Source organism: Triturus cristatus, chromosome 2_1, assembly GCF_964204655.1.
Source record: "Triturus cristatus chromosome 2_1, aTriCri1.1, whole genome shotgun sequence".
Taxonomy (NCBI): Eukaryota; Metazoa; Chordata; class Amphibia; order Caudata; family Salamandridae; genus Triturus; species Triturus cristatus.
The window spans coordinates 1,134,148,367-1,134,160,652 of NC_140581.1; the positions used below are offsets into that span (position 1 = coordinate 1,134,148,367).

Here is a 12,286-nt window from a genome sequence, read left to right on the forward strand (position 1 = left end):
CGGTCGGCCCCCCCGCCCGGCGTCAACCTCAGCCCCCATCCCGACGTGGACGCGGCGTCAAACAACGCCGGATCCGGCGCCAGGTGGGGTTTTCATGCCCCTGTTTACTCCTGGGGTCCCTTTCCAACAACAGTGGCACTCAGAGGATGATGAGGAGGACTGGGAGGGGTCAGGTGACCCTTTAACTGACCAGCTAGGGTCTGAACAGGACTGGAGAGAGGAACTGGGGGATGCCAGTGTTCTTGACACCTCTCCTGACCTTGGCATGTTGTCTCCTCCTACGGAGGAGGGAGCATCGTACGCAGTGCTGTTGCGTAGGGCGGCCGGGGCTCTCAACCTCGAGCTTCCTACGGTGGCGGTCAGGATTAACCTCCTGACTGAGGTGCTTCAACCGACGGCAAGCTCTTCGGAGCCCCTGCTTCCATTTAATGAGGCCCTCACCTACATCCTTTTTGGCACCTGGTCCAGGCCCAACACGGGGGGCTCCTGTGGACAGGTTGATTGCCCGACGCCACTCCCTGGCTGCGGACGACCCCACTTTCCTCTCCCAACACCCCACTCCCGGGGAGCTTGGTGGTCCAAGCCTCAACCTCCAAAAGCGCCTTCCCTACCGCTCCACTAGAAAAAGGGAATCCAAGAACCTGGACCATCTTGGGACGAAAATGTTCTCTTCCACCAGCTTAGGACTGCGGTCCGTAAACACCGCATGTCTCTTGGGTCATTATTCGCACTCTGTGTGGGATATGGTGGCGCAAGTGCTGCCTCAGTGTCCGAAGGAAGCCCGGGCAGTGCTCTCTCAGGCTGTTGCCACTGGGAGAGATGCAGCAAAGTTTACGATCTGTTGTGGGCTGGACACCGCCGACTCTCTGGGCAGGACCATTTCAACATCGGTAGCGCTCTGTCGCTATGCCTGGATGAGGTCCACTGGTTTTTTGGGGGATGTTCAGAACACCTTGATGGACATGCCCTTTGATGGGCGTTACTTTTTAATGACAAAGCAGACAACCCCCTAGCGCGCTTCAAGGACTCACGGGCTATGGCCAAGTCCTTGGGCCTCTCCACCCGTCCGGGGCAGTCAGCTTTTCGCCCCTTTCATGGCTACGTAAGGGGGGCCCTGCAACGTCCCACCCAAGGCCACAAGCGGCAGCAAGTTACCCAACCTTCGCGCGGCCGGGGACGTGGAAACTAGCATCGTGGTTCAGGGGGCCAATGGGTGGGCCAGTCCACCAACCCCCTCTCTGCAGCAGCCTCCAAACCCTCCTAGTCTGACCTTTCAGGCCCATCAAATGCCAGTGGGCGGCAGGATTTGTCATCACCTCCCTCTCTGGCACACCATCACTTCGGACAGGTGGGTTTTGCAGATAGTCCGAAGGGGCTACTCCCTCCTCTTCGAGACTACCCCTCCAGCCATGCCACCTCGTTACCACCGCATGTCGGAGGATCATCTGGCCCTTCTCAAGCAGGAAGTTACGGCTCTCTTGGCCAAGGGAGCCATCCAGCACGATCCTATCTCAGAAGTAGGTTGTGGTTGTTACTCCCACTACATTCTGGTTTCCAAGAAGGACAAGGGCCTGCGTCCCATCTTGGACCTCGGGGACGTCAGTCGCTTCCTCCGAAAGGAGAAGTTCAAGATGTTGACGCTTGCTCAGGTCTTGTCTGCCCTCGACCTGCAAGACTGGATGGTAGGGTTGGACTTGCAGGAAGCTTATTTTCACATCTCTGTCCTGCCGGACCACCGGCGTTACCTGCGGTTCACGGTAGGCCATGAGCACTTTCAGTTTACCGTGCTCCCCTTTGGCCTTACCAGTGCCCCTCGGGTGTTCACAAAAGTGATGGCGGTGGTCGCAGCTCATCTGCGCAGATCAGGGGTTTCAGTCTTCCCCTATCTCGACGACTGGCTGTTGAAGGCGGGCTCGCCCCAGGCAGTCATTTCCCACCTGCAGACTACGGCCGACCTCCTGCATCAGCTGGGGTTCTCCATCAAATGCTGAAATTGCACCTGATTCCCTCTCAGAAGCTCCTCTTCATCGAAGCGGTTGTGGACACAACGCAATTTTGGGTCTATCCTCCTAAACAGTGAGTCCGGGATATTCGGGCTATGATTCCTATCCTTCAGCCCTTGTCCCAGATTTCGGTCAGAATGACCCTGAGGCTGCTGGGCCTCATGGCCTCCTGCATCCTGCTGATGAATCATGCCAGGTGGCATATGCAGGCTCTGCAGTGGGCGCAGCATCAGGGCAGTCTGTCCGATTATGTCCAGATCTTGGAGGGCATTGCTCAACAACTGCAGTGGTGGCTCACGAACCAGGATTGGGTCAGTGGCAGGTGCCTCTCTCTTCCCCAACCAGAACACACAGTGGTGATGGATGCCTCCCTTCTGGGATGGGGTGGCCACATGGGAGAGGCAGACATCAGAGGCCTCTGGTGTCCGGCGGAGTCAGAGCTTCTCATCAACCATCTGGAACTCCGGGCGATTCGTCTTGCGCTGAAGGTATTCCTTCCCTTTGTACGGGGAAGAGTGGTGCAGGTGTTCACGGACAACACCACCGCCATGTGGTATTACTCTGAACGCCAGGGTGGACGAACTCAGCTGTCGGTGCATTATGGATCACAAATGGCGTCTTCACTCGGAGGTGGTGTAAAGGTCTCTTTCAACAGTGGGGAGAGCCTTGGTTAAATCTATTCGCCACCTGAAGAGAACCCGCAATGTCAGCAATTCTGCACGTTGGAATTTCCATGGTGGCACTCGCTCTGCAACGCTTTTCGTCGCGAATGGAGTTGCGGTCTGTTGTACGCCTTTCCGCCTATACCACTTCTACCCAGAGTGCTGAAGAAGATCAGGGGCGACCGGGCCCAAGTCATTCTTGTGGCTCTGGATTGTGCACGAAGAGTCTGGTATCCCGAGCTGCTCAACATGGCCATCGATCCTACGATCAGACTGCCTCTTCGAAAGGATCTTCTGTCGCACCAGCAGTTGGCGGTCCTCCACCCGAACCTGTCCAGTCTCCACCTCCTTGCGTGGAGATTGAGCGGCGGCAGTTGACGTCTTTCGACCTGCCTCCCGAAGTCTGTGAAGTAATCTTGGCAGCCAGACGTCCCTCCACAAAGACGGTATACGCCTGCCGTTGGAACAAATTTGTGGCATGGTGCACAGCAAAGGCTGTGTATCCCCTTTCTGCCCCTCTCTCTGAAGTACTCTTGTTCCTTCTCTCTTTAGCCCAGCAGGGCTCTGCTCTGGGAACTATCAAGGGCTACCTTTCAGCCATCTCTGCTTTCCTTCGGCTGCCAGATCAGCCTTCTCTTTTCAAGTCCCAAGTAGTTACCCGTTTCTTGAAAGGCTTAACACATCTCTTTCCTCCAATTCCTTTCATTATGCCTCAGTGGGACTTTGAATCTTGTGCTTACTTACTTAATGTGCGCTCCCTTTGAGCCGCTTCATAACTGTCCTTTACAGCTCTTAACCCTTAAGACTGCTTTCCTGGTAGCCGTCACTTCTGCTAGAAGGGTGAGTGAGCTCCAGGCTCTTTCCTCAAAACCTCCTTTCTTGTATGTTCATCCGGACAAGGTGGTTCTCCGGACCCGTCCGTCCTTTCTTCCTAAGGTGGTCACTTCCTTTCACATCGGGCAGACCATCACTTTGCCCACCTTCTTTCCGCCTCTGCAGCCTTCAAAGGAAGAAGAGAGGCTCCACCGTCTGGACCTGAAACATGCTCTCTCCTTCTATCTGGATCTTACAAAGCTTTTCCGGGTGGATGATCAACTTTTTGTTGGCTACGTAGTTGCAAAGAAGGGTCGGTCCGAACACAAACGCACCATTTCTTGACGGGTCGTGCTGTGTATTAAGGAATGTTACTCTGGCTAAAAAGGAGCCTCCAGTCTGGCTATGCGCCCACTCCACTAGGGCGACGGCAGCCACTACTGCCTTAGGAAGGGGAGTGCCTCTAAATGACATCTGTCAGGCAGCCACGTGGGCATCACTGCACACGTTTATGAAACACTACTGTCTGGACAGCCAAGTCCGGAGAGACGGCTTCTTTGGCCGTTCTGTTCTCCAGGACTTTCTGGTATGATCTTGATTCGCAGACCCACGACCGGGGTTGGTATTGCTGGGTTATCTTTTCTAAGGTAAGGAATCTATAACTAACGTGTTTCTTTCAGATGTAATGATATATCTGTAAGAAACATTAGTTAGTTATAGATTCCTTACCGCCCCACCCAACCTCCCCGTTCTGCAAACTGATTTCTAGGGTTAAGGATAATCTTTTTGGGCCCTAGGTTTGTGCACCAATGGTCAGTGTCTTGCATGGCTCTGCGTTTCATACGGAAAGTCGTGTACAGAACTGACAGAGCGCGAGGACGGCGTCTAAGTAGCTGCCGCGACGTCATCCCGGCGACCATAAGGTTGACGACGGACGCAGAGCCAACCGACACCACCTTCCGACGCGCAGAGGTACTGCTGACGAAAAAACTTTCCGGATCCAGTTGGACGCCTGGGGGTGATTCTGAGGTAAGGAATCTATAACTAACTAATGTTTCTTACAGATATATAGTTACTGAAGGTAAGTAACTTGTGCGTCTCATTTAAACTAACATGGGGCGCCTGCTCCAACTGCCCTCACACCCAGACTCCCGTCGTGCTCGAGCCTAATACCCTTACATATATGTCTCATCAGGATATGTGCCTAGGAGTCCTCGGCTTCGCTAAACTGTTCATTAATGTCTTACACACCCCTGGTTGATTTACAAATGCCAACCGCTTTCTGGGTCGCATCCACAAGTGGAGGAAACCCCCGATCCCTTACCGTTCTTCTGATGGCTGCGGTTCGTTACTCACAGTTATCGCCTCCTTGAGCGTTCCGGTCCATACCACTATCAGGTTTACTCACAGTTCTGGTCCCTGGCTTGGGTTTGCTTGTTTGACCACGCAGCTTTCGGTAAGCCCGGTTCCCAGCCGTGCGCCAACCATCCAACCAGTCCCATGTTTCTTCCGGACAACTGAAGAACCTTACCTTTCTATCTGATTGAAACCTTAGGTTGGCGGGAAACATCATTGCATACTTGAGTTCTTTGTTGCGCAGTGCTAGTTTTACTACAAGGAAACTACGACGTTTGTTTTGCACTTTCAATGTAAAGTCCAGGAAAAATGTTATTGTACTGTTTTCCAGGTGGATTGGGGGTGCTCAACGTGCCATTTGTAAAATAACATATTTATCCTGTAAATTGAATATTCACGCTACAATGGGTCTAGGTGGCACTTCAGGCTTCGACCGACCACCCGGGACTGTATGCACGCGCTCGACAGACAAGAATTGGGACAGGCCTTTGGGCTGCACATACTTTGTTATGAGGTCTTCAATAAACACATCCGCAACCTGTCCCTCCGCTCGTTCAAGTACTCCAAGAATTCTCACATTGTTACGCCGGGCTCTCCCCTCATAATCGTCCAGTTGCTCTTCCATTCTACTAGCACTGGCCTAGAGTTCTTTAACTTGTTTTTTAAGCATGGTGGAATCATTGGTCAATTCAAGCGAAGTGGCCTCTACTTCCTTAATTCTCATGTTCATATTGTTGATGTCTGCCCTGATCAGGGATACCTCGGACGATACGCTGTCCATCTTGGCCTCTAAGAACGTCCAGACTGTAGTGATAGCTAACATGAGGTCATTTAGGGTCAGGTTAGATCGGCCATCGGCCTGCCGTACTGTATCTTGCTTGCCCTCTGGGCCCTTATCCTTTGCGTCCATTCCTTTCTGTAGTGTGTATTTATTGAGTGTTATCAGCGTAAATGTGCGGCCTCCTTTTCTGCTCGCCATTGCGTTACCAGCATAGGTTTGTGCACCTTGGTCCCACAGGCTACTCACCTCCGCCTACCACAGGACGAACGCCCTGTCCGGCCTGTCGGGTTTCGCACGCCGCACCCCGCTCAATCGCTTGTGCATCTTCCTCCAGTCCGGGGGGGGTCCAAGGCCCTCTCTGACTCCGCAAGGCTACCTCAGAGAACACGCCGCGTCCCAGTGAGCGCTCACCAATTATGCCCCCAGATCGCCAATACTTAACTGCCACTTGATCTTGCAGCTATCAGACAGTGTACGAGTGTTGCGCGATTGCCGGTCCCACGCAGCCAAGCCCGCTATATACGCTGATGCATTGTATGCCTTCCACCGGGTGTCCCTTCTTACTTGGCTAATCAGTGGGGCACTGCTTTGCCTCCTGACCGAGGGTGCCTGTCCATCGCCCCCCCCCCCCTTCCTTCCCCACCCCAGCCACGCATGATGTTTCCCTGATCGGCCGTCAGCACCCTCACTTCATACACTTGCCTCTGGGTAACCCAGCCTGAGCCAGGGGTCGGCGGCACGTAGAGGCCACTCTCTCCACTCCCTATCAGTCTCGGTTGTGCAGATTTCCCTGCTGACACCCCCGCCAGAGTGATTCCGCAATCCGCCACCCAGTCGGATCGCTGCCACTTGCCGGCTCTTCTTCGCCAGTCTTTGCCACTGGCACCCTCCAACTTTCTTGTGTCCTGTAGCCCCCGGGTCCGGCACTCCTCCTCAGCCGTTACTATATTCACCCACAGTAGGAAAAGGCTGCTCCGTGCTGACCTCTTTCCCTTTTTCCCGGTATCGGGGTCTTTCTCCTCACTCCGACCGCGGCGCCATTGTTACACAGCGGTTAACCAGGCCAAGGGCGTATCTTCGGATGCCAGTGCCCGATTAACACTGCGTTTGTTTCTGGGACATTCCGGGTGTTTACTGGCACTAGTAGCCTCAGTAGCGGCTCGTTACATTCCGGATATTCATACGGATATGAATCTTGCCGAATGTGTTGTGCCGGAGCTGCGCTAATTGTGCGGCTATCTTTCTCGGCGGTTAGCCACACCCCCGTGATTCCTTCTTAAACCGTATCCGCGTGGCACGCGGAAAAGGAAAAAACTGACGTAGGCGCTCCGGGGTGGGACTTATGTGACCTCGCTGACGTCACGTGCGCGGACAATGCCTGGGCGGAGCCGTGTGATGCCGTCCCCCCAGCACGCAGGGATGCTGGGCAAAACGTTTCCGTATCCAGTCTCACGCCTGGGGATAATTTTACGTGAAGGAATCTGCGGCTAGAATCGTCTCTACCAGATGCATCGTTACCGAAGGTAAGTAACTCGTACTTTAATCACAGTTTCTTCCTCACCTAGCAGCAATGTCTTGTTTGCCTAAACACATGTAGCACATATGCTAGTGAATATAGTGGAGTAAATACGAGCAATACATGTGCCAAATCTCTTTCACTTATTAACCTCACCAGCGGTTTCTTGGATGAAAGGAAGTCAAAAAAACTTAGCTGATCCTTTTGGACCATAATCCATTGTCATACAGAGGTTTGGCATACTGTCCATGCTGCTGTTTTCTCCTTTGATGAAATGCTGTAGACACCTGAACTTGAAACTGTCCAGCACTAGAGTGTCAGTTTTGACAATTGCAGGTAAGGACCATTTCGCCCTTCTTAGTCCTATGGGAAGAAGCGGGTTCACATTGATGATCCCCACAAGGATTGAATCTATTGCCTCTATCCTCATCATGAGGCAAAACAGTGCAAAATCTGTTGCACTTTCTCATCCAAAACTCTGAGAGATAGAGAAGGCAGACTTTTGCTCTGGCTGAAGAAGACACAGAGAACATCTTCTGATGAGGAGAGTGACACTTCCTCAAAATCCCATAAATGGCCCAGGTCTCCCAAGGGTAAGTCTTAGGTGGTCAAGAAACACCGTAAAACCTCCCATCAGACCAAGGAAGCTCATAAAAAGGAGTAAGATTCCAAAGTCTTCTCAGAGTTAGTCTTGCCATCTCATTCTGGGATTTCTAAGATGAAATCAGAGTCTGCCACCTCTTCAGTGCCTTCCAGGATAAATCCAGTCATGGATCCCTCCCGGCGTCAGTATCACAGTCAATGCCTGCAACCTCAACGGTGGCTAGTCTCTTGTCGTCGAGACCGTCGACAGAGCCTACTCCATCGACGGTGGACATCAACGCCCCGATATTGTTGACGCTTTCATTACCGTCAACGAAGACCTTCGTGACGGCAGTGTCACCGTCGAGGTCTGCAGCGACAACGAAGTCTGTATCACCATCATCAATGAGTTTACGACGACGGCTCCCGTCTACGAGGTCAATGATGCCATCATCGCAGACGATACTGTCAACACCAGCTATCCAGAGTGTCCAAGACATCCCTGCGGCCTGAATTTCAATCGCCAGACAAGATGTCACCTTTACCCCCGAGCCACCTGCTGTTGACGGTCCCTTTGGGACTGCTCATAGTCCTTCTGAATCCGACGCCAAGTGGAGGATGAGGACTATTATGACGAGGAACAGTACTACCAACACTACTATCCAGTTCCTCCTAAACAATACCAACATTTCAGGTAGATATGGTGACTCCCCCTTCCCCCCCCCCCTCCCTTCAAGACAAGAACCTGCTCAGATACTGCCTTCGTTATTCCAAGATCTGCAGGCCATGCTCTCAGCCTACAGGAAAAGGTTCCCACCCCAAGAGGAACAGACTACTGCGCCGCCACCACCGCCACCGATAGTGCCCCTTACACAAATACTGCCTCCTCCTCCGACACCTAGGATGACGCTATGACCCATCATCCCTGTTTCTCCTAGAGATGATCCATCTTTTTCTGAAGATGAGGCTGAAGAGGTAGAAATTTATGATCCTCCACCGCCCACTGATGACTGGGATAATTACATCGTACCCATGCCGTCCCCTCTTCCTTATCGTCGTATTGGCTCTACTCCAGGAGACATTGGAGGGTTTCATAATCTGATAGACAGGGCTACCTCCAGATTTCATCTGTCCACAATAGCCGAGCAATCAGATTGCTTCCTTTATGACTTTAAAGAGCAATCGAGAAAATCAGTAAGGTCTATACCATTATCAATCACATTTGGCAGGAGGGCCTTAAAGTCATGAAATCACCAGCCACTGTGGTGCCTCTATTGCCAAGAATAGACAAAAAAAACAAAGCACCTGATGGTTTCCCCGGCATGCCTTATGGGTCATCCCAATCCAGATTTGGTGATTTCCCAAGCGGCATAGAGGAGATCAAACAATCCTTCAACTCCCAACACACCCCCACTAGACAAGGAAGGATGCCGCTTGGACACCATTGGGAAGAGATTCTCATATTTCCGCAATTACTGTGAGAGCTGCTAATGCACTGGCTACCCTTGGCCGCTATGATCGGCAGATGTGGTCCGGCATCGGGGCTATGTTGGAGCTCATACCTGATGAAAAGAAACCGGAATTTCCAAAAGTCCTAGCTGGGGGGGGGGGGGGGGGAAGGGGGGGGGTAAGCACAGCAGCTGAAATAATGGACTGTGACAGGCTTTAGACAACTAGCTGGTGCAGCTGTTTTAAGGCGCCAGGGATGGCTTAGAGCAACATCATTTCGTCCAGAAGTACAATCAAAGATACAGTGCATGGTGTACGATGGCGACAGTTTGTTTGGAAAACATATAGAGAAAGCTCTACTAGCCATCAAGACCGATACAGACACGGCCAAAGCAAAGTAAAGTGCCCTTTCGGGGAGCACACAGATTCTCTGGTTATAGAGGTGCTTTCCTGCGCTCCCAACACCATCAGTCCTTTCAAACACACTATTGTCAGGGCTTCCAACAACAAACCTATCGGTAGCCAACAACAGCTGGTTTCTCCAGTCAAGGTTCACGTAGAAAGCCACCATCACAAGCCGTGATTCGGGTTGTAAGTAGTGACCATATAAGGGTACCAGCTACTACACCTCCCCACCACCCCCACACATTTCCAGTCATATCCATCAGTAGTGCGTCATTACAATGGACATATTGGTCTTGGACTTGATAGCTCATGGCCACACTAGAATTTATTCAGCGCCCTCCAGGGTATTGCATCTCCCTTGTCTTCACCCACTAAAACAGGAAGCTAATATTATGCTACTGAAAGGGGCAATAGAGAGAGTTCCAGTAGTGCAGAGAGGAAACGTCTTTTACTCCAGTCTTTTCCCGTCTTTTCCTGATACACAAAAAATCAGGGGAGTTCAGACTTTTGTAGGTCTTACCGGTGAACATACTGAACAACAAGACCTGTGATTCAGTATTACACACCATCGTTTCTATTTTTCGCACATGTATTTGTTCATTCACTCACTGTTTGCAGTAGCTGTTTTGTTGATCCTGATGAAGGCCATGCCACTTTGATAGGTCCCAAGGCCAAAACATGTTGATCACACTTTAATGTAACTGTCTTTAATTCTGACAGTCCCATTACCAGATTTGCTGTTTTTAATCCTGACACAGGGAAGCTGAATACATTTGTTGCTAGCTAACCCGGTATCCAGTTTTAATCCATATTTACACAAGCACTACACTTCTCTCACTACACACCACGCTCACATAGGGTTTTAGGAAAAGCCACCTGGCTCATTGAAAACATCCCTGAGCTCCTCCCTCGCAGCAATGGGTTTGTAGCTGGCGTCAAGACTAGGTTCTTGACGCGAGGAGGCACCCCTATGATGAAGCATGATACCTTTGGTGTGTGAGGGGAACCGTCCTTAAAAAGGGATCCCCACTCAGCTAGGTTGACATATTTCCCTCAGACTCCTGTTCTGGACCCATGGGTTGTTTTGTGATAAATGCTCAGAAGGAGCCTGACACTTTTAAAAGTTCCTCTCAGTGCAGCGACTAGACTTATATATCTGACTCCAGAAGATCAGGATTGGTGTGATGTTGTCTGAAAACCATAAAATGACTTCCCATTGAAGCCTGTTGCTTTCCAAAATCTCCCTGTATTCTTCTTAAAGCTGTACGTGGGGAGGCAGGTAAGTAACCTTACTTTGAAATTAAATATCTCTAGAAATGCTTGATCACTCGGAAACAAAGACATGCTCCACATCGGGACTGCTCTCTGCATAAAATGAAGAATTTTGAAGCAATCTTTCTCAGAAAATGCCCCGAAGATTTGTAACTCTAGCTTCCCAGCAATGCAGATAATCCCATCATTTTTTAAGAACTGAAATCTCAACCCTTCAAGCAAAACCTCCACCTACAAACTAACTACAAGCAGACGTTTGAAGGTTGCCAAAGAGCTGTGAGGATCAAAAGCCATTCAGATTATTTCAGTCTACTTTAAGTTGCTATTCTGCCACTGGGTGCGTTCACAGCATTGTACAGAACTCTTGCCTGCACAGGGGGCTTTTCTGATCTGTTATCTCCTTTAGTGTTTCATATACTAATTTACTATTTTTATGTGTTTCAATACTGTACTATGTTTGGTGTATACCTCTCTATTCTTTGTAAAGCACGTTGATACCCCAGTGGCAAATGTTTGCACTGTGGAAAAAAAAAAAGTGTAAATAAATTAATAACATTTCCCCAGGTTTTTAGTTGGCTCTCAATGAACAGAAATGCCTGACTAAATGAATTTTCGCTTGGTAGTTACCATTTTATGAAAGTCTTTGCTTCACTGTGATTTTGAGCGTCATGGAAGGGGAAAAGGTTGGCAGTAGGAAAGAAAGACTTGAATGATAAAATGACCACACATAACCTGACAAATGCTCTTTTGTCCTGTGTACTTAGTCCATATATCCACATAATGTGTATCAGGTTTCCTTTACTGTGGGTAATATCTTGGACCTGCTCCATGAACTTAAGGTCTTCTTCTTCTACATCCTTAGACTGTTGGTCCAATGAGTCCCTCTAGTTTAAATATTTAAGTTGTTATGAATAGCGTTTGGTTTGGTTTGTGATGCCCCCATTTTCCATTTTCAGTGATACATGATGATGCTCTTGACACTTAAACCAGAATTCAGGTTATCTCTAAAGAAAAGCACTTGCCCATCTAGATGTTATTAATCTGCAGTCATAATGGTGATTTCTGTTGCTACTCCTTAAATTCAATTTCATGGACTATAAATACCTGTTCAAGTATAGACAAATGATTTGCTTGCAGCATTCATTCTTGCAGTTTGATTATGTCTATGTGGATGGGTTGGTGTAGTGCATGATATTGTGTATGGTCGTTGTAACAAGTCAATGTGCAGTTGTCCAGCCAGATAGTTAAGAGTACCCCTACTAATTAGTAAAATGTTGGCCAATAAATGCAGTCTTGAATTAAAACTAAATCAGCTTTACAGTATTCATATCAGTAATTGTTAATGAAGAAACATGGTGAGGATTGGTAAGTGTTAACTATTTATATGCCAAGGGCTTCTTTGTAGTAGAAGTATTTGGCTAAGTTTTATGTTGATCTGTTCAATACA

At 49.8% G+C, this 12,286-nt stretch overlaps 1 protein-coding gene across 10 annotated transcripts in view; it reads left to right on the forward strand.

The window, feature by feature from the left end:
- Positions 1 to 12,286, forward strand: part of WDFY3 (WD repeat and FYVE domain containing 3) — a 1,391,721-nt gene that overhangs the window by 1,155,582 nt on the left and 223,853 nt on the right. The window lies entirely within an intron of this gene.